At 37.5% G+C, this 12,122-nt stretch overlaps 1 protein-coding gene across 4 annotated transcripts in view; it reads right to left on the bottom strand.

The window, feature by feature from the left end:
- Window positions 1-12,122, bottom strand: part of GNB4 (G protein subunit beta 4) — a 74,480-nt gene that overhangs the window by 54,447 nt on the left and 7,911 nt on the right. Inside the window, exon 1 of one of the 4 annotated variants that reach the window (XM_065072949.1) lies at window positions 10,712-10,873. The exons of the other annotated variants lie outside the window; for them this stretch is intronic. The gene's annotated coding sequence lies outside the window, so the exon portion shown is untranslated. Of the gene's footprint in view, window positions 1-10,711; window positions 10,874-12,122 lie in introns of those variants that run through there. 4 annotated transcript variants of the gene reach the window in all.

Here is a 12,122-nt window from a genome sequence, read left to right as displayed (position 1 = left end):
GATTTTACCAAGGACTTTTACAAAATACAAATCCTGATTAGACAAATAACCTTCCATCTCTAGGAAGAAACATAGAAGAGGAGAGTCCTTGAGTCTGTCTGACTTTAGATTTGGTTACAAATGCAATGCACAGCTCCAAGGTACTCTCTTCCACTGACTTTCTTTGTCTTTCAGACAAACTGCTCAGCCTCTGCACATGAGATGTGAATGTTGTATAAATAATGGAAAGAAGTCTGAGGGGAAAATGGAAGTTTCCCATGGTGATGGCACACAAGGAAAGAACATTATCAATATTAGGTTTGTAGTCTAGGTAGAGAGTTGCCTTTGCAGTGATCCCACTTCGACTTAGAGGTTTTTACCTCTGCTTAACTTTAATTCCTAACTCAGGGCCTTAAAATCAGCAGTTTGTTTACCTAAGTCTCCTACATGATCAGTGAAGAGTATCAGGCTCCTCTAGAGGTGCTTCAGAGCAGAATCCAGACTCACAGATTCCGAATTACTTTCTGAAACAACATCTTCTGCATTTAATCTCCCAATAGCCCAGAAAAAAATTGTCTCCCTGCTTTAGGCACCTATGCTAGGCATGTACGGTTAGGCAACAGGAACTGCCTTCCACATCTCTTTTCGTGTGTTTCTGCACTCTATTTCTATCACTTTCACAAATTCTGCTGAAGCTAGAAGTAGCAGATTTTATCAGTGCACTAACTGGTTCAACCACACTCTTTCCTGCTCTGATGCTTCTGGTTGTTCGCATGTCTAAACAGCATCTTTGATCCCCTCTAGAGAGCATGCGTTCTTAAATTTGACTAATTTTAGTACCTCATCTATGACCATCTTCTCCAAGATGAAAGATCTCCTGTCTATGTAACATGGGATGGTGATGCCTACATACGTTTATGAACTGGTTACATACTAATGTGTGAAAATCGCTATACAGGCATAGCATATTGTATTTTTATAATCAGATACACGATATGACTCTTACAGTCTCCTGTATTTCACCTGAATATCAATTTATTTACTGCTAGCAATTTGTCACACTTCGATAAAATCAATTGCACATTTCTGAGAAGACAACATACTGGTTAATAAAAACTCCAGTCTACTGCATGTCCTCCCTCCTGTGATTTGTGGGCAGAGAAAACACCGCTACATTTTCTTTGCTGAGTGAAAAAACTCTGTAAGAACAGGGACACAGAAGGCTCAAACTTCTTGAAGAAAAAAATAATAAAATTCTTATAGAAGAGCCAGTACAATAAGCATGTGATTCCCTGCCAAGGGAAACAGTCTACACAAACCATACAGACAGACAGCAGCGAGTGTAATCACTGTCTTGGGATCAGAGATACAAATCAGGAGGCTCCAGCAGCTTGGTTCCATATCTCTCAGAGAGCCTATAGAACACATCGGCTCTGGATCCAGCCTGCAGGTCACGGTGTGGACCACTGACAAGTCTTTTAAAATTGACCCGGTCATAATAGCTGGTAGTTGCCCAGAGGAGGAAAGAGGGAAGGAAACCAGGCTCACTCTGTTCCAGAGTAGATGTCTGTATCTCTCAGCAAGGTCACAGAGATATAAATGTCTGCAGAAAACATTCCCAGCTCCACAGTGGTCACTTTACAAGGGGGAATGTGGAATTTGTCATGCTAAGGATTTATAAAAGGGTAAAGACAGAATATATACCACGGAGTACCGTATATCCAGGAATATGCGTATCTCAGGCCCTCTGGAGACAAAGTGAAGAATCTGCACAGTACTGAGCGGGTTTCAGGGGGCTGTTCATGAAACCCTGGGGGCATCCTATCCAGCCAGTCTGCTGCGTGGAACGTTCCACCATTCCTAGCAGCGTAGCAGCTGAATTCCTGTTGAGATCACTCATGGTTCTGGGATACAAATCTATGTGGATATTAAGGCAGGAATTTTGTAAGAAACAAGGTGGGAAAATCCAAGCCTGGGTATTGTTTGGGTTTTTTTTTAAATTTCCTTTCTGGATTATATAACAACCATCTGAAATACTACTAGAAATTCGAGTCCAAGCCATGATGAAGCTGGTTTCAGATATGCAGATGAAAACCTAAATACTGCTTTGGTTTGATAGATAGGGAGAACATGAGACTTGAACCTGGGTTACAAGATTTGGGTCTTTTCCTAGATCTGTTAGCAAGCTGCTCAAAGGTAGTTGCTTCCTTTTTCTGTAAAATAAGGCCATGATATTGACCTTCATTACAAAACACTTTGAGAGCTATGATGAAAAGTACTAAATAAGAACTAATTATTGTAATTAGATTGGATCCAGAACCAAAAGTCATCAGTTTTCTAGTTCAGCCTTACTTGTGACTATAATTAAAATCTCATCAGAAGAGTTTTTGGGCTAAAACGGCAGAAATCTCCCTGAGGGTAATTCTGAGTATTTTAGTGCTCTTCTATCAGAAACCCTAACTTTACTTGAAACTCACGTCTCACAGCCTACCCTTACTTAAGCTTCATCATCTTTACATCACCATAACTCTTCATTGCTGCATTTTGCTATTTAAGAGTTATAATGTCTGAAAACAGAATTACTATTTGCTTTTAAAACAGCTGTTTTCCTCTTTACTACAAACTGAATGAAAACAAAGCAGATACCAATGGACAAATATAATTTCAAGCAAATTAGATTTTATAAAGCTATTCAGAAAATTATTTAAGGTATATCCTGTGTTTCTGTAAGACCAAAAGTATTACCCTCATTTCCATAAGATTTCTGCTTTTTCTTGACAACCCCACTGCTCCATTTGGATGGTTTCTAGTCTTTTTTTAAACCTCTTTAATAGACACACTGAATTCTGCCTCTTGACAGCATCCCAACATACCTAAAACAAGAAAGTATATGTGCTGAATGTTTCTTTTGCTACAAGCTTCAGATAAGCCTTTGATGAGAAAAACACCTTTTCTTTCTAAAGTTGAAACATTTTAGCAAATATTGGTGCACTGTATCTGCTCTATTAAAGAAAATCCTCTTTAAGAAAAGGCTCTGAATTCACATCCCAAATCCAAACTGTGTGTCACAGTCTGAATTTTCTAGTCTGATAGCACTAGTAAAATGCCTCCCAGAGACTAAATTCAGCCTTAATTCAGGTTTGTCTGACCAGTAGAGAACTAAGAAAAGCCCACAGCAGAGCCTAACATCTCTAATAGCTTCTGTACTAACTCCCATATTCCCTCTACATAAAAAATTGCTGGGGAAAAAAGCATTCCTTAAAAACAAATGTTTAAGAGGAATTTTAAAACATCGCCATCCAAAGCAGACAATTAAGGAATAGTCCAGCTCTAGATGATATTTCTTTTTAACCTTCATTGAATATAACTCTAAATTCCTAACTTGTTTTAGGATGTTCTTACTACATTACATCATGCTACCCTGTGTATAAAAACAATGGAATGAAAGCCTCTAATTTTAGCTGTCAGAAGTTAAAGAATAAATGATAGCAGAAGCTTTCACTTAAAACTGCAGAATTTTAGGTAGCTACAGAAAAAGTTATTTTCTCTGTATGTGAACAAATGCTCAGCCATTTAAGCAAAATTTCAGAAATTGTAAGAAGTTGTGTGTGCATAAGAGTTAATGGTGAAGGTGTCACTATGCTCAGAAATAGAGCTGACTTTTCCATGTCACATTCAGCTTATTAATAACCCAATTATTTCTGTTGCAATGGCACATGTCTCTCTCTACTTCTTGTTATTGTTATGCAACCAGAATAGCTTTCAGAATCGCTTTTGGCTGAGCTTGAACAGGTAAACTATAAAATTAAGTTAGAATCGAGTTCTATGCTGAAATGCTATTGTAATTCAATAGAAGAATGTTGAGTGACATAGAGTATGCAATTATGCAAGAAACTGTTTGCAACAAGCCATCTTGGAAGTACTTCCATTTGTGAGAGGACTTTTTTCATATTCTGAATCTGAATACATTAAAAAGCCTGTAATCAGTTAATAGAGTCAAATCTGCAATTCTTAATTCTGAATAACTGCTGTAACGAGTTGAGTTTCTCAGTTCTTGTGATTAACTTACAAACAATGCCAAACACAAGAAGATGGTTCAGAAAAATCAATGTAGGGAATCATTGCCAGTTTTCTCATGAATATTTCTCCCTTAGAAACCACTGAAATTTACACTCTCTTTGTCATGTGTTGTATAAGGCTATATGCAATTTCAGCACTTTCTACATAAAATAATACAGATCTGGGTGTGATCTTGCATAAATGGATATAAAACTTGTATGTGACCTCCTGGGAAATTGCCAAAGTGGCCCTTATGCTTACAAAATAAAACATCGATCTAATCTAATCTCTGTGTTTACACATGTATGACAATATTGTCACAAAGCTGCTTTGTTTAGCTGTGTATTTTCACGACCTTGAAGCTCAGGATAACGTATTTTTTATTCTATCCAGTATCTTCACACAAGGATATCTGCAATCGTTATAAAAAAATCTCCAGTTGGAGGAGTGGGAAAAAAAAGGGACTTCAACTGCTCAGTTTCTAAATTAAGCTACATCTGAAGTTAAAAATAGCCCTTCTGCCTGAAGATGCTACGCTGCCTGAATTTAAATAGCCCATTTCTTTCCCTGACAGATAACATTTATTGTGCGCTCTGCTGCGGCAAGAAAAATGTCTTCTATAGGAGGCTACCTTTTTTTTAAGTCCAATTTCACTTCACCTAAGACAACAATTAAATAGTCAGTGTTCTTGCCAGGATGTCTATCAATTTTCCCATAGATACATTCCTCAAATTTTACTAAACAGACCTAAAAATATGCACGTGTATGTGTGTGGCTTCTCCTAGCATGCTCTGCGGATTTTTCTGAGAAGATCTATAGTAAGAATATACTGCCTGGAATGCAATCAGATTTCTATAATACGTATCCTAAAAATGCTTGTGCCCACCCCTACCAACCTATTCTGTTTTCATTCACTTTCACATATATATCTATATATTTCTAGATGTTTCATTGTTGATTCTAGATAAAAAGAAGCATTAAATGTGATTACATGCACCATGCATGAAAAGGTTTACTCACAGTTTTCCCCAAAGCACTGAATGGAACAAAGTAGAAACTATTCTGTTTCTCACTGCGCCCAACACAGAGACATAAGGACAAAAGGACATCTACCCTACCCATATCCCTACTGTGATCAGAGGCCAAGCGGTCAGATTTAAATTCCACAGGGCCTGTTTGTGCTACTTATACAGAGTAACTCAAGCACTGGCTTTATATTGCATGATTTACCATTAGAAAGGTAAAAAAAAAAATGTTGTAAGTCATCCAGTCCCTTCTTGGCAAAGCAGGTTAGTTCTTTTTGTTAAAATTTTTAGTGCTCCAACCAGCGTAGTTTTAAACTTTCAAGCACTGTATCCATGCTTGCCCCAGTCAACTGTTAATTTTCCTCAATATTCATTCTAAATTTACTGCACCTTAATTTAATCATTTTATAAGAACTGAAATTAATCAGATATACTTCTGAATTTTAGGCAAGAAAATATGAAAGCCAGACCTCTAATGTGCAAAAGTGAAACCTGAATCTTGCTATATTGAGAAAATGCTACTTTCCCCCCCTCTTTGTTAATGTCATATTTTTTTATAAGCACTCCCAAAGGAATAGCACAGAAAGACTCAGGAATAAGTAAATGAAAGATGAGATGTATGTAAGTACTCCTCTTACCCCTGAGCAAGACTTTCACATTGCAGTCAATTTGTGGACTAAAAGCCTGAAAGATCCCTGAAAGCTTTAAAAGCATCAATAATATTTGCAATTATGTAAGACAAAGGCAATGATCTAAATGCTGCAGTACCTAATTGAATAAAATACCCATTGAAGTCAATAGGAATTGCACTCAATTAGGCTGTACAGTATTTCAGGTCTGCAGCATTTTGCATAACGTTACTACATAGCACCTGCGAGTAGTTCTCTCTGTATAGGGCAATGTTTGCGAGATGCAAGCCTTTGTGCAAGTAAACAGGACTGAACACCCATATGTTGTTCAGTTGTGTAATTCCACTTGAACTGAACTGCAGCCATCAATCAGCACCAGGTTAAGGTCGAATGTACGTTCAGCTCTCCAGGTGAAGCTATAAGGCTACTTTGATTTGTAGGTCTGAAACAGCAAGGTTCAGAGGGACATGTAGCAGCATGTCACAGAGGGACTGAATTTGACTCAAATTTCATATGAAATGGAAAACAAAATTAAATCTTTGTGAAATTTGATGTGCATGTCCATAGCCCAAAATACTCAGAGAAATACAATCTCTGTAAGCACATTAACCCAAGCTATAGTTTCAGCTGTTAAACACTTACAAATAAACAGGTGCATGTGTAGCACAGCCCTACCATGTTACAGGAGAGTTTATACAAGGTAAACTTGTCTCAGGACTTAAGAGACTCTGGGACTTCAGCATTTATTATATTAGAGTCCTTAGCTGTTACACCCCTTACTCTAAACGTGAAAGGAGAGCCACATACGCTGCCACTGAGGAATGAGAGAACAACGAGACTCAGTCTGAAGCACTGGCACTGAAGGCGGTTTGGTGTCACCTCTGCTTCTGGGGAAGATGGGATCGTGGCTGCCAGAAACCATCCACATTGTGCTGTGTCTGAAAGCTTCACAAAAGCATGTAATAATGCATGTAATGAGTTTCCAGAATCACGTTTGTGAGGCCTGGAGAATGTTTCTCTTTCCAAATGTGAACTACTGAGTCATCCTGTTCATGCGAGACAGACTGTATTCTCTTCCCAGAGAGCTCCTTTGAATCACTATTACCACCAGATAACAGATGTCGCTCTCCAGGAAAGTTTTTCATACAAGCTCTTATAATCACAGGGATTATTTCAACTTGACCTTGTAACTACAACAGAAAAACAAGATGAACTGGGGGATCTCAGAGGGCTCTGTGTTGTAGTACTTTGCATATCTAAGTCACTAAGCCGTGAACAACATGACTACTCAAAACACTCCACAAAGAATAACAGATAACATCCATACTCTTATAAAGCAATTACTACTTATTCCCATCTTACATATGGGAAGAAGCATGCCCTGAAGTGTTAAATGGACTTGTCCAACATCATACAGTAAATATGTAAAAATTCAGGAATAAGTGATCCAATGTTCAAAAGCATCTACATCTCTATGAAACTTAGAGCCTACAGACATGCAATGAAACAAGTTAAATCATCTGAAAACAGTACTAAAAGCTTCCAATTTATGCTTTTAGTCAAGTGCTTAAAAATGGCCATCTCCTGACAATGGATTCTGTTTTAAACCACAAGACATTTTCCTCTCTAATTACTTGTTCAAAGTGAACCTTAACATGCATTTCAAAAGAGATGTTGAAAAGTACTGTAATACATACTAAATTTCAAACTTTCCTAACCATGCATACTCCTGGTCAAATAGCAGTAACTTTTCTTCTGCATGCCTTTATTGTGTTCCTGGATTGCAGCTTTGGATGATAAAGGACATTTTCACCACTCCTTTGCCACTTACTGGCATTTTTGAAATTTAAGTCAGACATTTATATTGTAACTATTCCTGTGCTTTCTGGTGCCACTTTAACTACGTTCAAGCAATTAAATTATTTCTCTAATACCCTGAATACATGCATTTCATGATTTCACATCAGAGTTTTAGAGTTATGTCACCAGATTGTAGAAGTAATAGAGCTATGCTTATTCAAGGCAGCGGACAATCAGGTCCAGGTAATGCAGTAAGAGCTTGGATTCCAAACAACAGCAACAAAATACAGAACCACAGGGCTTTGATCAGTTAAAAATGAATTAGTAAATTTTTCATCATCCAGTGTTATTAATCTCTACAGCCACAAATTAAAAATGACAGTATTCCTTTAACAGAGATACTGTTTATTAAAAAAAATGGTTAATGCCACATCATGGACAGATGATGCCTACAAGTTGAAATAATCCATCAGGTCTCAGGAGAATCAACCTCTAACAGCAAAGGCCATAGCTTAGGCTGAGCTGTCCAGTGCGGTGATAGTACTAAAACCATTATCAACAATGATTTGCTTTGTCATACACTATGTTTAGAAACTATTGTTCACTCAATGAGTATTCACTTTCATTTATTTTTTGCCTTCTGTTTCTCAAGGGATGGGGAATTAGGGCTACTGAATGTTTTATATATATTATTGCACTTATCCAGCATGTCTCAATCTTCTTAGGATAAGCACCGCTTCCTTTTTGTCATCCTAATTTGTCTTCCGTTTCATGGGTATCTTCTAGTATTCCAGCCTGTGCCAAACTTTTCCACGCTAGTCTGAAGCCTGACTTTCCACCAGTGGATCAGTTTGTGCTGTTAATTCTTCCTCTTCTTTTCCATGTATTCACAAGTAGAAGATAAAGAAACAACAGGAATTCAACACTCCAGCAATGGACATGGCATTAAAAGGGTCAAATTACTCAACAGCACTTATACTGTGTTATGGGTAAATACTGTATCCCAAACTTTAGTGTCTTTCTCTAACCAACCTATCCTTCCTGGTTTACCGCCCCAAACACTGCAGACCAGCCTCATTGAGATGCTCCAGGGATCTTTGCAGCCTGCTCCATGGAGCTCTCTACTACTCAATTAGTTTACTGCACTCCCAGTACAAGTACTGCTAAAGCCACTTAGTTCAACCTAACTTTACAGCTTTCCTTCATTACTCCGGTCTGACTTCTGATTTCTCAGAGTTGTTGTTGAAGTTGTTGCCCGTCTCATGTATCACTCCTCAGAGCCACAAATACCCTGCCATAATTGTTGACAGACATTACACTGAAAAACTCACAGTGCAGATTTTATTCCCTTTGCCTTCTTTCAGCTTCTCTCTCTCTGTCCCACTGCCTGAAAGTAAATGCTATTCTCCACATAATACAGTCACAGAGCATTTTCAAGTTAGAAAGAGAGACATGGAGAGACAGATAGACAGGATAAACGTGAACAGAAAGATAGAAGACTGAGGCTTGTACCCACCATGTTCTCCAGAAAGGTTTACCTCAGAATATCTCATTTGAAAACCTACTTTATTAATTAACATGCCTTATCTAGTTGTCCTCATGTTATTTTTCTGTCATAAGACACCACCTAGAACAATAGAAAATTATATTTTTGTGGTTTTGTTTCACAGATTACTAAAAATGGTGGAATCATATGGAATGCTGATCAAGTAGGAAGGTTAGATAATGATACATTTTCTTTGCACTTCCTGATTTTTTTTTCCCTCCAGTGTAACCATTTAACTATTATGCGTATCTTAGACTGCTTAAAAGTGATATTCAGAACAGAGATGTCAAAAAATGTAATGGCTTTTAGAAAGAGGAAACAGTTCTACTTTCTGAACAAACATATTTTCTCAAGAGCCTGATGAAAAGATCCTTTTCACCTCAGACTAAAACTGTCACACAATTTTCTTCTCTCTCATATGTTCACATTCAGACTCACTGCTGTGCTCCAGTTGTTCTGATAATCCAAAGCTATAATAAACACATCTGAATACACAGTAACATCTAAAATTTAGCAACTGGAATTTACCATGATAAATTAAATGCCCTAAATGTGTATTTCCACTGGCAAGATGTGCGAGTCAAACTCACTCTCTGTATATATTTGCAACAAGCAGGAAATAGAATGAAATAAATATACATACTTTTTTGTGGTTAATATATGTAGTGCCCAACATGACATGTTAGATTGCCAGGATGTGAAGTACACAGAAGCTATGCACAGGTGCAAATATATTAAGCAGCAAGTAGTAATTTTGATGAGACAGTTACTATTTTGAACTTTGATACCTTAGCAATTCTACAGAGAAAAAATACAACAACCTCTTCAATTGTCCCTTCCTCCCAGGAAGCCAGCACACAAACAGGGGACTGTACCAAGAAATACACCATGAAAAAACCCCACCCCAAACCAACCACTTCCATCATATGTGTCATAACCCAGATTACACATAACAGAAACTTCTGAGGTCATTGGGAACTTCTAAATGGATTTTCTTGGCCTCCTTTTCCTATGTATTATTTAAGGGCTCTTACATGCAAAAAACCAAAATTTCAGCCCATTCTGCAAGGCACTGACCATCACCAGCTTCCACTGACAGCATCAGTTCCAGAAAAAATTCTGCCATCTGAAGGCTCTATTTTCTTATTTCCCACAGGTGAGCAAAGAGCCAGCCTATGAGCTTGCAAGTATCTATTTAATAGACAATATTTAAAGACAGGAGTTCAACATCTGACAAAACAGGGCTCAATGGACTTTCAGTTTTCCAGTTGACATGGTCTGTTATATACATACAGTACAATGAAGACTATTCAGAACTTCCCATTTGCCTTGGAGGCAACACAGCTAATGCTCTGTAATCTGCATTACAGCATGCTGTGGGTTTTTTTGTTTTTAATTCATTCTTCCAAAAATATTTTGGGGATGAGTGGATATTATGGTGAACGTGGTGACAAGAAAGGCTGTAGGATTCATAATTACAAAGAGAATAAAAACCTGACCTGCTGTATATGCAGCTCTACTAAGATTTCATTGTTCAAATTAGGCAAAACCTCCCTGCTATCACTACTTTCAAGGTCAGTTACACATATAGCAAAAAAAATTGGTAATGATGCTCAGTGTTTTGAATAAATCCGGAGATGTTAATAAAATCAAGAAGAAAAATCCTCACTTACCTCAACAGTTGTAAGCTGTTATTTCATACTCTGCAAACTTTCACTCCCCACTAACCAAACAAAAGTTCTGCAATCTTGATGCTAGAATAGCTCTCAAATACATACTGCAGAATACAAAAAAAGAGAAAGCCTATGTTGTCCTTACTAGCAGGCATCTCTCCAGGGATGATTGGTCATTACCCTGGCAACCCTCACAAATGGCAAATGACGTAAAGAGAGTGGGAAAAAAGCCACTGAGAGCAGAAAGCACTATATGCATTATAGATAGTTCTGAGAATCCATGCTCATATATGCATTAAATGGCTTCAGAGCAGCACAAGGGGCCTTCCATTTTGCAGAGATGCCTGCCGACGTGAATAAGAAACTTCCTAATGTTTTTCTTAATCAAAGCATTGGGAACATCTTTAAGTCTTTAATGGAAGCAAATTGTTTTCTGATTATTTTAATAATTCAGACACTGTTTTTATGCCCCTTTTTTCATTTCTGTTAAAACTTCCCATTCAATAGCTCACAGTGGTATTCAGAAAAGAGTGAATGTATTTTTCATTATTCCTTTTCGCTTTATTTATTGTTACGTGAAATTACTTATATTTATTCACATTAGCTCTCCTACCCTCATTTTTCCCTAAAAATGCATTTGTACAAATTGTACAAGAGTTCATATGTTTATGTCATTAGAAATAAACACATTAGCAGTTGTATTTAGTGTTACTGATAACTATACTCTGCCTAAAGATGACATGATTCTAGCCAAACGTCAGAGAACAAAAGCATGTTGTTATTTTTGCAGAGCATGATCACAGTGAATTTGACCTACACATCATACTATCACAGAACCAGAGAAATATGGGTATGGTTAATTCTTCCACAATTAGATGGAGAAAAAAAAAAAAATCACAAGTAAGATAAAAAGGAAATCTGCTTTGATATTCATCTGCACCATTCTTCTTCACACCATTAAATAAAACTGAAGGGATTTTGGGTACAAAACCAAAGAAAGCATCTTCCACCCCTGCTTGCATGTGTTACCATTTACAAACCAGGATAGGCATCCTTTTACTTGCTCTTCTTTGAATCTCAGAATTTCTGGATTCCTAAATGCACATAAGAGCATACTAGAAAGAATTGGCAGTAGGATCATTTTAAAACCAGGAAAGGGCGCAGTTCTCAGAGATGAAATAAAAAGAGCTGAGAAAGTGAACTGAAGTAGCTGCCCTAACCACTTAACTAAAAGTTGGATGCAAATGGCTGTACCATGACAATTGAGTTTTGTGCTGAAGTCCTGACGAAAACACCTTAGATGGCTTTGAACTCTACCCCGCTTCAAACCTGAAATTAAACAGAACTAACCAGCAGCTGCAACTAGGATATTTCTGTACCTAGCTGCCTAAATTCAAGTAATTAAAACTGT

Source organism: Columba livia, chromosome 9 (assembly GCF_036013475.1).
Source record: "Columba livia isolate bColLiv1 breed racing homer chromosome 9, bColLiv1.pat.W.v2, whole genome shotgun sequence".
Taxonomy (NCBI): Eukaryota; Metazoa; Chordata; class Aves; order Columbiformes; family Columbidae; genus Columba; species Columba livia.
The sequence above is the reverse complement of the archived record's forward strand: the minus strand, read 5'-3'. Positions and strand labels throughout refer to the sequence as shown.